The sequence below is a fragment of the Pteropus vampyrus genome, unplaced genomic scaffold (assembly GCF_000151845.1).
Source record: "Pteropus vampyrus isolate Shadow unplaced genomic scaffold, Pvam_2.0 Scaffold135, whole genome shotgun sequence".
Lineage (NCBI taxonomy): Eukaryota > Metazoa > Chordata > Mammalia > Chiroptera > Pteropodidae > Pteropus > Pteropus vampyrus.
In genome coordinates, this window is record NW_011888916.1 from 1,100,391 (window position 1) to 1,116,721 (window position 16,331).

Here is a 16,331-nt window from a genome sequence, read left to right on the forward strand (position 1 = left end):
CCTGGGCCCCCGGCGGGGCATGGCGTTGAGGGGACTCATCACTGTGCAGATTCAATTCCAGACTAGATGGGGTATCACAAGAAACTTCATTAGTAAAACTTGTTGCAGTTGGCTTGAGTGTGAAATCTGCCTCCCGGGCAGAGAGATCAAAAGCCCAGTTGATGGATGTCTGTGTACCCAGCTCTCCTCGCTTGCTTTTATCTTCCTTCCAGAAAGAGGAGTAAACATTCGACCAGTGAGCACTGCAGGTGTTCCCTCAAGGACTGGAAATGAATATCATTGAGGGTAGACAAGACCACCATGAAGGTGTCCACAGGGACATCAGGGTTCTCAAGGAGGAGCAAAACGAAGGGCATTTGCAGCAGCCATTCCAGAACGTCTATGTGGAAAGGTTTCAGGGGCAGCAGCGGTTTGGCAGGAAGGCAGCTGTAGGACCTATACCTTAAAGCTGCATTTGCATTAGCTTTATAATACAGATCCATAACACTTCTTAACATGCTTTTAGTTATACTTACAAAAGTTAAGGAAACATCCGTGTTCTATATAAAGTCTATCTTAGAATTTGGTAAAGTAGTTCAGAACAGAACTCTGGAGCTGAATTGCTTGGGTTCAAATTCCAGCTTCACCATTATTCAGCTAGGTGACCTCGGGCAAGGACTGTAGCTTCTCTGTGATTCAATTTTCTCATCTATAAAATGTGGATAACTATAGTATCTACCTTACAGACTTGCTGGATTATTATAAATGAGATAATTCATATAAAGTGTATAGCATATAATAAGTGCTCATGAAGGGTTAGCTACTTACAGGGGAAAGACTTGGGAGGGACCAGGGACAGGGCTGGGTTCCACGGGATCAAAGACCTTCAGTCTCTTGGTGTGCATTAAGTAATGTGGGTTACCTAATACCCCCTTTTACTAGAGGAGATGTTACACCTGAGAGCAGTGAGGAGAATGATGTATTCTTAACTTTTCGAGCACAGTCTGGGACACCTGTTAAAGGGGGTGTGGAGTGGTGGAGTGGGAGGGAAGAAGGTGCAGAAGAGCCTGGGGTGGGGGGAGAGGACACCCATGGGGTGCCCTGCACCTCTGCCCTGTCCCCACCCTGTGCTGCCCTGGGGCTCATCAGCCAGCTTCTGTCTTCCAGGCTCTGGCCTCCCAGATGGAGGAAGCAGTGACTGTTCCAGGGGAGGGCATCACTGGATTCCTGGCCCTGACCCAAAGTGGTAATGGGGTAAAGATGAGCTCAACAAGCAGGTACACCTGGCCCTTGGCTGAGTCCTGGAAAGCCCCCAGCCCATAGGCTTAGGGGACCTTGGGCACTTTGTCTCACATCTCCTTCTTCAGTGAAATAAGGGGCTCTGACAAGGTTCCCCTAAAGACTCTTCCATCAACAAGCCCATCTGAGATTCTGTCTCCTCTTGTAGTCGCCACCAAGAATATGAGGGAACAGAGCTGAATTCTAGAGTTTTGCTATGACTCTTCTAGGTCCTGGAACCTTAAAAGTGAGATGGCCAGGCCAAGCCCAAGCTCCTCCCCAGATGCTTCGGGCGGACGCAGAGTAGCCTCACCCACCATGCAAGTGAACAAAAAGACCCAGATGTACATGTGTCTTCCTTGGAACAGCATTTTCAGGAAAACTCTAGAATAAGAATTAGAAAGCCAACAAGAAAATGTCAGATCTTGGTACATGAATCAATCCTCTAGTCTAGGGGTCCTCAAAGATTATTTCTTAGATTAGGAAGAAAATACTTGAACTACAATTTATATGTATTTTAATGTAAAAAAGAAAGAAATTGGGTTTTACTGATATTTGACATATGCATTGAGACAGTCATCCTCACTCAGTCACTTGGTCACCTGTCATGTAGGGGACATAATATATCCTAAGGGGAGACAAGGAATTCAACAACATGAGGGGTTGACAGTGGTGTTTATGACATATTGCAGTTAACATGTGCCCAGTTAAGATAGTTACCAATTTTATTAACTAGTTTTAGCTAAACATCTTCCTAGAATGGACAGATGGTTTAAAAATATTCCTGCAAAGAAAACATAATTTTTAAATAACACACAAAAATGCAAGCACAAGTACTTCTACTCTTAGTAGGAGCTCTTAGTCAGATTATTAAGTAGAAACAATTACAAGCTAATCAGATCTGACAAGAAGTCAGCAAAAACTTTTGACATTAATAAGAAGATTGTTTGGAATATGGCATTAGTACATTATAATGAGTTCTGCCTTAAGTGTATATTGTACTTAAGTATACACAAGTAGACATTAGCTGATGGTAGTAATTTATAAATAAATATACATATATTTGAGGTGTGTGTGCTTTTTTTAGTGATAAGTATGCATGGTCAAGAAACGTAGAGACTGCTATTTTAGCTTATCTGTGGCTTAGGTATTATCAAAAATAATTATTGCTTTCAGAAAAGTAGTAAGGTAAAACTTTACTTCTTTTAATTTGTGATATGTTATTTAGTATCTGGACTGTCATTTTCTATCTGTGAAACCTTGTACATGAAACCTTGTACATGTGTCTTAAAACTCTCTGAACTTTGCTTATCTGCAAATTATTATAGGGTTGTTACAAAGATTATATAAAAATGTTTAAATATCTGTTACATTGTGGGCCCTTGACAAATGGTTTATATTATTACAAAGAAGGTATTGCTAAACTAAATTAATAGTATTAATAAATTAACAGGATAAACAAAAGTTTTTGCACATTTTTTAAAGTACCTGAAATTTCTAATTCACTTTAGGCTGAGGGCTGAGGACACAGAGATGAATTTGATTTAGACCTCATAGTCTAGAATTTGGAGCAGGCATTATCTAGATTACTACAACAACCTCCTGACTAGTCTCCCCACCTTTATGGTCCCCCACTGTTCCCTGGCTCCAACTTCCACCTTTATATGACGGATAAACCAGTACTATCCATCACCATCATCACTCATTGCCTAAAATCTTTCAACATCTCTCTTGTGCTATACAATGCTTTATCTGTTATATACTGTCTTACATTGTTCAGTACTTTTTCTTCAACTTAGACTTCTCTTTCCAAATAAAATTGTTGTAGTTAGTACTTAGAACTTACAAATAAGGAAAATAAAATTACCCTTGAGAGAATTAACTTGATCAGCAGGTGCTGAAAGGAACCCCGTGTCTCGCAGGACCTTGGGACTGGTTACTTGACTACTAATCAGTGATATTAACATGTCCAAGGAAAGAAAGCTTCAGTATGGTCTGCAGTACAACTCAAAATAGAGGAAAGCCAGAGAGATCAACTTGAGCTGAATACATCCAGCACTGTCCATGGGAGAAAAATATTGGAAACAGGAGAACCTGAGCATTTCAGTCATTAGTCTTCAGGGCCATTTATTTCCTTGAGCCAGAAGAAGTCTTGCTCCATTGTACATTACAAATCTCTAGTAAAGATATCTATAATTCTTCTCATCTTTGATCTCCTGGATGAAATATTCCCCTCTTTTAATTACTAATTCTTGGAATACCATCAGGGTACTGGTTTACTAATTCTGCTTCCCAGGTAGCTATAGACTGAGATGGGGTGCCTCTGATAGAGTCTCAAGCATACTGATCTCTGGAAAACTTATATCTCCTTTGTTTATGTGAGTCTGATAATCAAAGTCAGATCATATTAGTTTATGTGAATATGATAATTAAGTAAAGATCTAAATGAAAAAGATGAAACTGGCAGATCGGGAGAAGATATAACAGAATATTTTTAAAATCTTGTGATTGAAATTCTTCTTTTAAGAAAGATATAAAATCTAGAAGCTGTAAAGGAAAAAACTAAGGAAAAAATTTTAACTTCTATACAGTGAAAAATACTTTAAACAAATTTGAAGGACCTGATAGACTGGGATCACATATTTGCAACATAAAATAAATAAAGGATTAATATCTACAATATATTAAGAGAACGTAATAATGAATATGGAAAAGACAACCCAATAGGAAATTGGGCAAAGGATATGAATTAGGAAAATCACAGAAAATATTTCCAACATTAATATGTCTAATAAACACTTGAAAAATGGTTCAAGTTCACTTTTAACCAAGGAAATAAAATTAAAATAGCAGTGATATACCCCTTCTTCCATAAGATTGACATAATTCTAAAAAGATACGTGAGAGGGGTATCTCACTGGTATTTAATTGAAAAATTGATGCTGTCTTTAATACAGTTAGTGATGGTGTATGGAAACAGATATTCTCAGATACTATTAATGGGATATATGTTGATACAGTTTATTTTGTAGGATTATTTGGAAGTAATTATCAAAATGTGACTCTTGATATTATACTTGAAAAACAACTGGGCTAAGAATAAAATTTATGGGTTGCATTTTCTTTCCCTGGGAACTTTGTAGTCATTGCTCCAACATTTTTCTGATGTTAAATGTTCTTTTACCCCAACATTTGCATTCATCTCTCAGTTGGTTCGATTTCATCTTAAGTTGTTTTTTTTGTTTTGTTTTGTTTTTCCAGAAAATAATCATTCCTTAAGTTCTTGCTTGTTTGAGAATGTCTACCTTTGGCTTATTTATTTAAATGACAACTTGACCAGATATAATATTCTTAAGCTCCTTTTATTTCTCGTGAAATCTTGCAGCCATTGAATGCTGCTGTGGAGAGAAGTCTGAGACCAGCCTGATTCTTCCTTTTTTTAAGTTACCTGCGTTTTCTGCCTGGATTACTGAGGAATTTCTTCTTCATCCTTAAAGCTGCAGAACTTAATCAAGATAGATCTTGGTTTCAATAGTTTATTATCAATTTTGGGGGGAACACAGTATGTCCTTTTAAAAGACTCACTTCTCCATAGTTCACAACAGGAAAATTTTCTTCTGTTATATAGTGAAACACCTTTTCTTTTTAATTTGTTGCATTTTTTGAGGACGCCCGTTTTCCTTTGGCTATATCATCTTTATGTGTCTTCCTTTCTTTTTTTTTTTTAATCTTCTCTCTAATTTTTTTTAGAAAAATTGACTTTTTCCTCTAATTCACTATAATTAAACTATAAAGAATCATTTTGTTCCTTGCTGTTTTACTTATAAGTTATGCAATAGTGTTGATTGATTTTAAGTTATGCAATTCATTTTCTCTGCTCTAGAATTTCCCTTTTCATTCTGTTGTTTTTTCGTGTTGTCTTTGAGCTCTTTTATTTAATTCTAGTTTTAAAATTTTTATTCTATAGCAAGGACCATTCATGGGCAATTCTCTTTTCCTCTGGTTATATTTTCTTCAACAGTACATTCTTTATTTTTTTCATGCCATGTTCCTTTCTTTGTTTCTTCTTCTTTCCCATTCGCTGTGTTATATTTACACATTGTCATGCTGATATTGTGGAGGAATTCCTTCATGATACCTATCCAACCGTATTAGTCCAAAGAGTGGGCACGTAATGCAAACAAAGCCAGTAAGAGTTCTAAGACCATTGATAAATGGATGCCTCTTGTTTCTCTTTTACACTTAATTGCTTTTGTTTAGAATTACCAGAAGAATGTTTTATAAAATAGCGGGATTAAAAGTCATAGCAGTTAAGCATTCCTCGCCCTTACAATATGTTCTCAGGGTACAGATATGTAGCTTGACTACCCTAGCCCACCCTTAAACTGTAGCTCTTAGGAGAAAACAAACAAACCTCAGTTATAATGTCACCTCTTCAGAGAGGTTTCCTTTGCCTGCCCTTTCTAAGGGTATCCACTCTCTATTTACTTATTAAAGCACTTGGTTTTGTGTCTTTCAAGCATTTGTCACTATTTGAGAGCATCTTATTTGTTTAAGTTTAATGTCTTTCTGACCCTTGGAATGTAAACTCCATGAGAAAATGAACTTTATCTCTCCAATTTCTGTATCCCCAGCATCAAGCACAGGGCCAAAGAAAACCATTGTTGTTTGGATAAATATTTATTTCTAATTTTATAAATTATGTGGTGAACATTCTTAACATACATCTTTTTGAACCATTTAAATGATCTTTTTAGAGTAAATTTTTGGAAGTAGGATTGCTATGTCAAGAGGTATACTCATGTTATATTATGTTACCCACTGCCAAATTATTCTAGAAAGGTTGTTCAAATTTATATTACCACCAAAAGTGCAGGTAAATGCCCATTTACCTGACCTTCAGTGAGTTTAGTCAATCTTCCCAATCTTTGCCAACCTCTAGGTAAAATATAATATCTCATTGTTCTTATATTTTCTTTAGGCTATTAGCCATTTATACTTCTTACTTTGTGAATTGTGTAGTCATGAGATTTGACTTACTAAATCTGTTACATACTCAATCTAGTTTAATCCTTACATCAAGAGGTGACAAAATCAGATTTGCATCTCACACACACACACACACACACACACACACACACACACACACACACAGTCTGTCTTCAGTGTGAATTGGAGGGGGGAAAGAATGATTGCAAGAAGACCAGTTATTTGTGTGATCCAGGTAAGAGGCTCCTTTGAAGTTCTATGTTTTAATATTTACAAGTTATGGCACATAGTAGATAGTGAGTGAAACTTGTTAAAAAAAAAGAACGATAGTGACTTGTACTAGAGAGGTAGCAGTAAAGGTGGGGAAAAATGGACAAATTTTGAGAAATAGTTGGGACACAGAATTAACAGGTCTTAGTGATTATTTAAATATGGGAAGATATGAGAGAGGGAGATGTCAAAGATGACTCAAATTTCTGGAAGAAGTAAATTTAATGAGAAAGTGATGAATTTACTTTTGAACATGCTGAATTAGAGGTACCTGGGAGACAGTCATTTGAAGATGTTAAGTAAACATTTAGATACATCCCTTTGGAGCTCAAAGAACAATTCTAACTCAAGGTATGAATGTGAGGAACAAATGCATACTGATAGTAATTGAAGCCATGCGAAGAGTTGAGATTATTTAAGGATAGGGTATTGAATAAAAAGAGAAGAGCTCCTATGAAGGATCTTTGAAACACTCTGATATTTAAAGGTTTAGTAGCAGAGGAGGGAGGAGCCAGTAACGAAGTCTGCAAAAAGGCTGCTGGAGAAGTAAAAGCAGCTGGGAGAATGTGGTGTTTTAGAAGACAAGGTAAGAGTGTATTCAAGTAGAGAGTTCAGGGTAATTCTAAGAGAATGAATGAAATGATGGACCATGATGCTAAGCTAGATAAATAGAGAAGTGAAGACAGGAAAGAAGTAATAGAAAGGGAAGGGATCAATGATCTGATATTCAAATGAAAGAAAGCAACGATTGCAGCCGGGCTAGTTTAATAAGTGAACTGGAAGGATATGTGATTATGGTCAGAAAGTGGACTATTAGAATTAGTGAGTTCAGAAGTAGAGAAAGTGAAAGAGTTTCAAGTGATAATGACAAGGTCCAGAGAGTGACTGTGCAGGTAAGTGGTCAAATAGTGTTAGAAAGACAGTGGAGATTAAGTGGTCTTTCATGAGGATTCTGAAGTCACTTAAGATGATGGCAGGACTTGCGGAACAAGAGAAGACAAGAAGCCACATGCCGGTGTCTTCTGTGAACAAAAAGCACACAGGAGGTAAGTAGATTACAATGACCAATTTGGGAGAGGATAGAGTAGCACTGGGGAGCATCCTTATCTCCTGATACTGCATAGGTGTGAGAACATGAGCAGACTTCACCGGAAGGAGCTGCAGGGAAAGTGGCATAGAGCGAGCCAGGTTGAGTGAGCCAGGCAAGAAGTGGAAGGAACATTCAGAGAAGTGATTAAGGGCATAGTGATTGAGGGTGGAATTGCAGAGGGCAAATGGAAGGTTTTGGCAGGGTAAAAGAAGGGAATGAAATTAGATCTAAGGAAGTTTAGAGCACTTTAAGAATAACAGTTTTGTAAAGGACAAATATGGGAAGGGGACTTATATTTGGGGCTTTGACCTATGAAAATAGGAATAAAGTTTGTCAGGTTTACTCCCAACTGACTCTTGGAGAACAATGGACACAAGGGCTTAATAAAAGTCAACTGTGGTCTGGAAAGTCCTACAAGTATTTCTTTTCATGCAGATGTATGGCTAGTCACAGTAGATGCAGCAGAGGATGGTAGTGGGAGCAACGAAGCTTGGAGTTCAACGTTCTTTGAGGGGAGGGATGAACAATGGTCCTAATAAGATTGGATTCTTAGGTTCAGCGTTCACTGGTGTTCTGTTTAATCGGGGATTGGAGGTCTTGGTGCTTGCAGCTTGGGGTGGTGTATGTGGAAGGAGGGATTTAGTAGTCCAGGAATTGAGCCTATATAGTTTAGAACTTCCATTGGAGCACAATTTTAATTTTCACTCCCCAAGTATAGAAATGATGCTTAAACTATTATTTCAAAATATTTTCACTCAAATTTTAAATGATTTGGGTCATTTCTCCTAAATTTCATTCTTATTTTAATATATTATGTATTTGCTTAATTTTTAATTTAAATAATTGTTTTTGTTAAGTTAAATCTCAACACAAGAGAGATCGTGGCCTCAGATTGGCATAGAATTCGGAAGTCCTAACAAAACTTAAAGTTGTCACATGTAAGGAGGAAAAATACAAAGCTTGGATTTTAATTTGTTCTTTTCTTGCCAGTGCCTTATAGAATCAATAGAAAATACATTAGCAGAACTAGGCCAGTGTCATACACAGTGTACTTACCTCACCACCCTCAGCTTCTTGCGTCTTCTTGCTCTACCAATCTTCTGAGATCCTTTTTGTCTCTAACACTCACCTGGTGCTTTTTATGGCTATATTTCATTAAATTCTCACTGTGGAAGCTCTTTGTTTTTTACCCACATATAATCATTTCTTAAATGCATATTTTTCCACATTTTAACAGCTCAGAGTTTGGGGCGCTTCTTATAATCCAAACTGTCTGAAATATAGTACTTTGTATCACTCCCCCATACAGCCTAACATAATTTCAGATACACAGTAAGCACTGAACAAATGTTTATCGATTGACTAATATGTAAATTAAGAAGAGGCCATTTCATTTTAATTATTTCTTAAATACAAACTTTAAAGTGACTTCCAGCATTTCTTTGAACTCTTTATTAGATAAAATGTTAGATCGTTACAAAAAAAGAGGAAAGGAATAAGAAAAGTGTAATTTTTTACATGCTTTTCTAATGACTTAAAAGTGGATTTAACATTTAAAAGGTATTCCTTAATAATATCTACCTTACCTTTGTGCAGAATTTGTCACCAAAAAAACTAACCAACCAACCAAACAAAAACCCTGCAATATAGGTAGGAAAGAATGACTGTAAGAATAAAAGAGTAAGTATTATGATTTACCGAAGTCCCACAATTAGTCAATGTCTTGGTTTCTTGGCTTAAGTACTTGTTCTTCTCACTGGACTATGCTGTCCTATGGAAAGGCAAATGTACCAAAACCATTCTTAAATGAAGCCCATTTTGCAAAAGACTTCTTAAAACTGATCGCCTTGAAGTGAAATTCTAACTGCAAATGTACTGTTGCATTCATCTCTTTTCTAGTCTTCAAAAGAAAGGGAGGGAAAAGATGCAGCAGAGCTGAAGTATAATTGCTTATTAGGCATCGTTCAATGACGGAGGCAGTAAAAAGTGAAACTACTATTATTGCATAGTAAAGAGCACCTTATTTAGCTCTTGGGAAAGATTGAAAGATATTTACTGCTAAAACACAATTTTCACTCACTTTGAAGGAATCATCGCAAGAGTCAACTCGTTTTCCAACTTGGAACCTTTAAGTTATTCTCGTGAAATGTTATATTCCTTTTTCTTTCATAGCCCCTTCTCGGCACATTCTTCCACTGTGTCCCTCCACTGCTCGCTTCTATTTGACTTTTCACTTTCACGCATAATTTTCAGGGCTCTCCTTAGATTATCCCTTCCCTGCTTTTGCTTTCATTGCAATGATATCTTACCTGACATGCATTTCAGCCAAGATTGACTTTCCTTTTGCCCCTGAATATTTGATTTTTCTTTACCTACAAGCTCATTTTAAAGTGAGGTGTGTCCCAGTGTGGAAGTGTTTATTTTCCATTTCACTGAAGTTACTTCCTGGAATTACTTCTTTCTTGAGAAAAGAAGGGTGGCTTGCAATGAAAGCAGTGAGCACTGAGTTTACAAATTACAATGATGGATCGTGATAGTAATAGTTGTCCTCCATTATAGGGACAGTATCATATTGATGCCTTATTTCTCCCTTCCTACTCACCTCTACTGACTTGCAGATATTCCCCACTTTGACATCTTTTTTCAGTTATTTATTTTTATTTAGTTAGATATTTTTACTTTCCAGCTATATTTTGCTTTTTAACCAGGTTTTAGCTAATTTTTTGAGCAGGTCCCTTAACCTGAGCTTCAGTTATTATATCTGTAAAATATGGGTAAAAATGCCTACCAATCAAGTTTTTTTGTGTGAGAATTAAGTGACATTGTTTATTTTAAAGTGGCTAGCTGTTTCATTTCATAGTTAGCTCTTCATAAAATGTCATTTAGTTCAGTACATCCCTTCACTATTTCCGACTTGAAATCATTCTAATTCCTTGCCATGGTCTTGTTCTAAATGTTTTGCCCTTAACTCACTCAACTTTTCCAAATTCATGTAGTCTTCTAGTAGGCTGGCCATATAATTTATTTGGACATTTTTGAGACTGTAAGGGGGCAGACATCAGCAATTATTATGCTAGGACGACAGTGTAAACTGGGACTGTCCTAGACAAATTAGAATTTATCCTATCCATTAGCCCTCTCCTGGCTACGGCAGACTGCTTCCTACTCTGGAAGTTATCTTCACATTTCCCTTTCAGGACTCACTCAGTGTAAATTCTGCTCTCTGTCACTACCATTATCAATACCTATGCTCAGAATTGCATATATTTTTGTTAAACCACCCTCCTTTACCAACTTCTCCATTTCTGTTCAAGGCTAGACCACATTTCAGAGTTTATGTTTGACTTTCCATATACCTTCAGATCTCACATCCAGCTGGTTGGTAGAGTTTGTCAATTCAATTCCGTAAACGTTTACTGAGCATTTACTTTGTTCCAGATACCAAGTGAAGTGCTAGGGTTGAAAAGATAAATAAGATACAATCCTGATATACAAGAAGATCACATTTTAAAAGGGGGTTAAATGTGTATAAATATATAAAGAAATAAACATTAAATAAACAATTGCAATACAGTACATTCAGCGCAAAAACAGAGGTAGCATCTTTGATATAGTGGTGATGTTAACATGGAAGGTATCAACTCTGCTTGGGTAGTTCAAGGAGGGCTCTGCAGAAATAAAAATGAGGTCAATCTGTAGCTTATTAGATGAGTTAATTAATAATTATTTTATTACCTACTACCTACTATTTTATTTGGTAGACACTGTGCTATGCACTAGGAATACATTGATAAGCAAGACAGACATGACCCCCGTCCTCCTGGAGCTTATAGATGGTTAGGAAAGGCAGACAGTATGCAAGTGAGGAGTGTTAGAATGTAAAAGAATGAGGTATCATGTGAATATATAAAGGGAGAGGTAACCAACTCTTCTTCCAAGTATAGAACAGTTAAGATGAAACCAGAAAAGAAGAATAAGCATAGTTAGATGAGGGGCAGAGATTGATAGGAGAAGGAAAGAGAGCAAGGTCTTGAAGCTGAGAGAGTGTGATGTATTAAAGTACTGAGAGGAGACCAATATGGCTAAAGATGAGAGGTAAGGGGGAAAGGCACATGGAATGAAGCTGGAAATGTAGGCAGGGGTCAGAACATATAAGACCTTGTAGACCATATCAAGGATTTTGGATTTTATCCCAAGGTCAATGGGCAGCCATAATATAAGCATTGAAAGTGATATAAACAGATTTGCTTTTTAAAAGAAGCCTGTTGCAGTAGCTTAGACAAGAGATGGTTGCAGTGAAAATGGAGAAAAGTATGGTTTTTAGAAATATCTAGACAGTATAATGACAAAATCAGTTACTGATTTGTTATGAATGGTGAAGAAGGAGTGGTTGAGGATGACACTCAAAGCAGCTGGTACTGTTATCTACTGAGTTAAGGAAACCAGAGGAGGACCAAGTTTGGGAATGAAGATGATGAGTCCAGATTTGGATATGCTGAGTTTGAGGTGCCAGCGAAATATTCAGGTAGAGAGCTTATGCAGGCAGTTGGATATGTGGTTCTGGGGCTATAGATTTGAGAATCTTAGGTATATCAATGGTACTAAAGTCATGAGAGTAAATGCATTTACCTTAGAAAAAAGCCAAAGTGGGAAGAGATGCTTGCATTAGAACAGAATGAGAAACACATTCAATGGTCACATAAAGGAAGATCTGTCAAAGGTGGTCAAGAAGAAACAGCTAGGGAAGAAATAATAATTTCAGAAACGTGATGTCGCAGAATTCAAAAAAAGATAGCATTTGAAAGAGAGAATGGCCAAGTAAAATAAGAAATTAAAAATGATGATCTCACTAACAGCAGTTTTTGAGGAATGGCAGGCACAAAATTCAGATTGATGGGGTTGAAGAGTAAGTAGGAGGTGAGAAAAGAGAGGCAGAGTATGTAGGCAAGACTTTCCACAAATTTGGGAAGGAAATGAGAGGGAGAGAGTGAGATGTAGATGAAGAACTAAGGAAGATTTTTTTTTTTTTAATGAGAGCTACTTGAGTATGCTTAAATGCTGAATAGAAATGAACCATTAAAGAGGAAGAGATTGGAAACAGAAAAGAGATGACCCTAAAGCAAAGGCCCATGAGAAAGGCCAGGGTAGAGGCTCCATCCTTTAACAGAAGGGCCTCTTCTTCCCTCTCTGCAACAGGAGAAAGAAGAAGGAAAGAGAGGCACAGGTGCAAGTAGGAGGTGGGAAGTTGAAGGAATTTCCACTTGATGGCTTCTCATCTTTCAAAAATAGGTGTTCAATAAATATTTATTAAATCAATGAATAAACGAATAAGTAACAAATCTAAAATATCAACGTTCCTTATTGTCCTCCATAAGCATTTTGTTGTCTAGAAAAGCATGTGGTTGATAGTGGAGGTGAGTGAGATTCAGACTACTTTTAGGAAGAGTACCATCGGAAAGTGTACTTTTGGAAGGGATGTTCAAAATCAAACAATAAGGATGCTAAAGTCTTACTCCAAATGGAAATCAGGAGAGAAAATGCTGCTATAATGGGTAGAGTGATTGCAAAAGGGCTGGCTATCTGTTCTATACAGGTCTGTTTTGTTCTATACTTCTTAAAAATTAAAACAAATTCTTTTTTAATTCATAGAAATTTCAGGCCACAAACTTAGACTTTAAGAGGAGAGCATGGAACTATCTCCTATTGAGCATTTGCTATTTGCCAAGAACTTCGGTGAGTACCTCTCATTTAATCTTCACATCAACTTTATGAAGTAGGTGTTATTAACACTGTCTCCATTTTAAGTTTGTGGAAACTGAGCTTCAGAGAGGATAAATTTGACAAGGTAACTCAACCAATTAGTAGAAATAGGATTCAAACCCAGGTCTCCTTTCAGTCATTCCTAACTGCGGTGCTATATCTCCATCTCAGATTTTAATAATTCCTACCATTGCAAATACATTTCATGGTGTATCATGAGTAAATTATTCCCTGACATGCCATGAGCATTATCCTTATGATCTGTTCTATTCTTCAATATTCAAATCTTATCTCCTTTGATGCCCTACTTGGATCCTACCTTCTCTCAAAACACTTCGAGACACCTCAAACTCTGATGGTCTCTCTAGGCTTTAAAATCCTACAGCAGTTTGCCTGTGTTACTCATTTGATAAATTTTATCTGCATTATAATTTAATTGGACATTATTTACTTTTCCTTTCATTGTAACTTAACATTACAAAGTCATAAGCTTCTTAGAGGATAGAAAATGCATCTTATGTCTTTGTTTTTAACATCTTTTAAAACTTCTTCTTAATGGCTTGTCCATAGTATGTAGTGAGTAAATATTTGTTGATAAATTTCTGGGTCATTCACATCATCCATATTGGTTAAATGTCAGAAAGTTTCTTGTTGATGTCAATTTGAGAAATGGAGGCTTTATTATTTCTGCTGAGGATTTATTTTTTCTGTTTTAGTTATAAAACTGGAAATCTCAAAAAGATTTTTGGTTTGTATCTGTGTGCAGGGAGATTTCTTTTGAAAGGGAGTATGGAAAAGCAGGTTTTTATTTTGCAAGAGTTTTTGAAGCATGCAAGTTCTTATTTAAAAAAAAAAAAAGGTCCAAATTGGTTGAACTTGAAGTTCCCCTCCTCCTTTCTCTTCCTTCACAGCCTTTTTTCTAAACCTAGTTCCCTTAAAATGACTTTTATTGATTTTCACTCAATGAGAGTTATTCTTCAGAATGAGGATGGAGGGGTCAGAGAGAGAAATTTACCCTGTGTTACCTGTGGAATAGGTGTACCTCTATATCCGGTCTTGCTTTATTTGTTCTGTTTCCTGTATCCAGAAACCTGCACACTGGGGATCATTAGGTCCTCTGTGTCTTGGTTGGAGCTTGAGTACAGTATACTAATAGATCAATTTATGTGTTCATTCATTCAGCAAACATTTATTGAGCAGGCATGTCCTAGGCATTGGAGATACTAAGATGAATAAGACGTAGTCGCTGCCCTCAGTGACCTCCAGATGTACATGAAGGCACCAGCTTGGTGGGGGTTGGGGTCAGGGAAGGCTTCCCAAACGAGGTAACTGAATATTCTCTGTTAGGGAATCCTAAGAGAATAAAGAGATCAGCCTTGTAAAATAAATATAAACATCTAATCAAATTAGCTCATTATAAAGACATTTAAGAAAAGACAGCCTTTTACCAGTATATCCTGTGTTTCTTTTGCAATTTTTCCCCTCATTTATTTGTCTCCAGTCTTATCCCTCTCCAGTCTACTACCTCCAAAATTATTTCTAAAACCAAATCTGACCATGTCTTTCCTGTATCGAGAATTTTTAATGGCTACTCATTCATTCATTCTACATATTCATCAATCACCTACTGTGCTATTTCAGGCAAGTGTTAAGTGTTTGGGATGCAGTGGTGAGCAAACAGTCCCTCCTTCAAGAAGCCTATAGTCTAGACCCAGAGATAGACAAGTAAGGTCATTTCAGTATAGTTTCATGCTAGTTTTGACAGGTAAGCACATGATTCTGTGGGATTGTACAGAGGAGCACCTTGTTTTGTCTTGGGAAGTCAGGTAATGCTTCCTGAATCTTGTCCTCAAATTTAAAACAATTCAGTCCAATAGACACCGGTATCTATTATGCTAGGTACTATACAAAACAACTGCATTTAAGTAGATCAAAGTCTAGTGGAAGATCCAGAAAACATAATTAGTAATTCCATCACAATGTGGTAAGTGGATAGATAAATGCATAGGATGCTATGATAACAGGGGTTGAGAATAGAGGACTGGTGGGCAGCATAGCTTTCCATAAGAGACTATGCCTAACCAGAGTCTTGACGTATGAATAAGAGTTAGCTAGACATTGGGATTTCCAGTTCCTTAACGTGACAAACAAGACCTTTCACTGTCTCTTGATCTGCTTTTCCAATGCATCTATATATCTTTATACCTTTGCTTTTCAAATTAAGAACATGAACCCCTGGATTATTTAGTGTTACACATGGGATATGAGAAAGTACTAGATAAATGTGATGTGTCACATTTCTGGAGCATCAGTTTTACCAGATGACAAATAATCTAAAACATTGTTTTATATTAAAGCATAATATATTTGCAAAGTTAAAAGCAAAATTTCCATTGATTTTTTTATTCAAGATAAAATAAGATACATAAATTCCAAGCTAGTGGCAAGTCATTTCAGGCTTGCCCTTAGACATCACCATCTACTGCCATCTCTTTCCTATGAAAAAGTGCGAAATGGACTATCTGAATGTACCAAGAACTTTCATGTCTCTGTGTCTTAGCATATGCTATTCCCTCATCCTGGAGAGCTCTTCCCACTTTTCTCCCTAGGTAAACTATACTTATTCTTCAAAGGCCACCTTAAGTGTCATCCTATAGTAATCGTTTTAAACACAATTTAAATGTCATCCCATATAATAGTTATTTTTTGAACATCCACTTATGTTTCTGCCTTCTTTCCTACAGCTTTAGGCAGAGTTAGAACCTCCCTGTTTTGTGTTTGTACTGCTCTACTCAGAATTTCCATTACAGTACTGCTCACTATCTGTTTCCTTACCCTTCTCTGCTGCTGGACTGTAAGCTTCTCTAGGGCAGGGACTATTTTTAAAATTTATCTTTGTGTATCTACTACTTGGTAGACACTTAATACATGTTTGTTGAATGTCGAATTTCTAAGCCATTCCTTA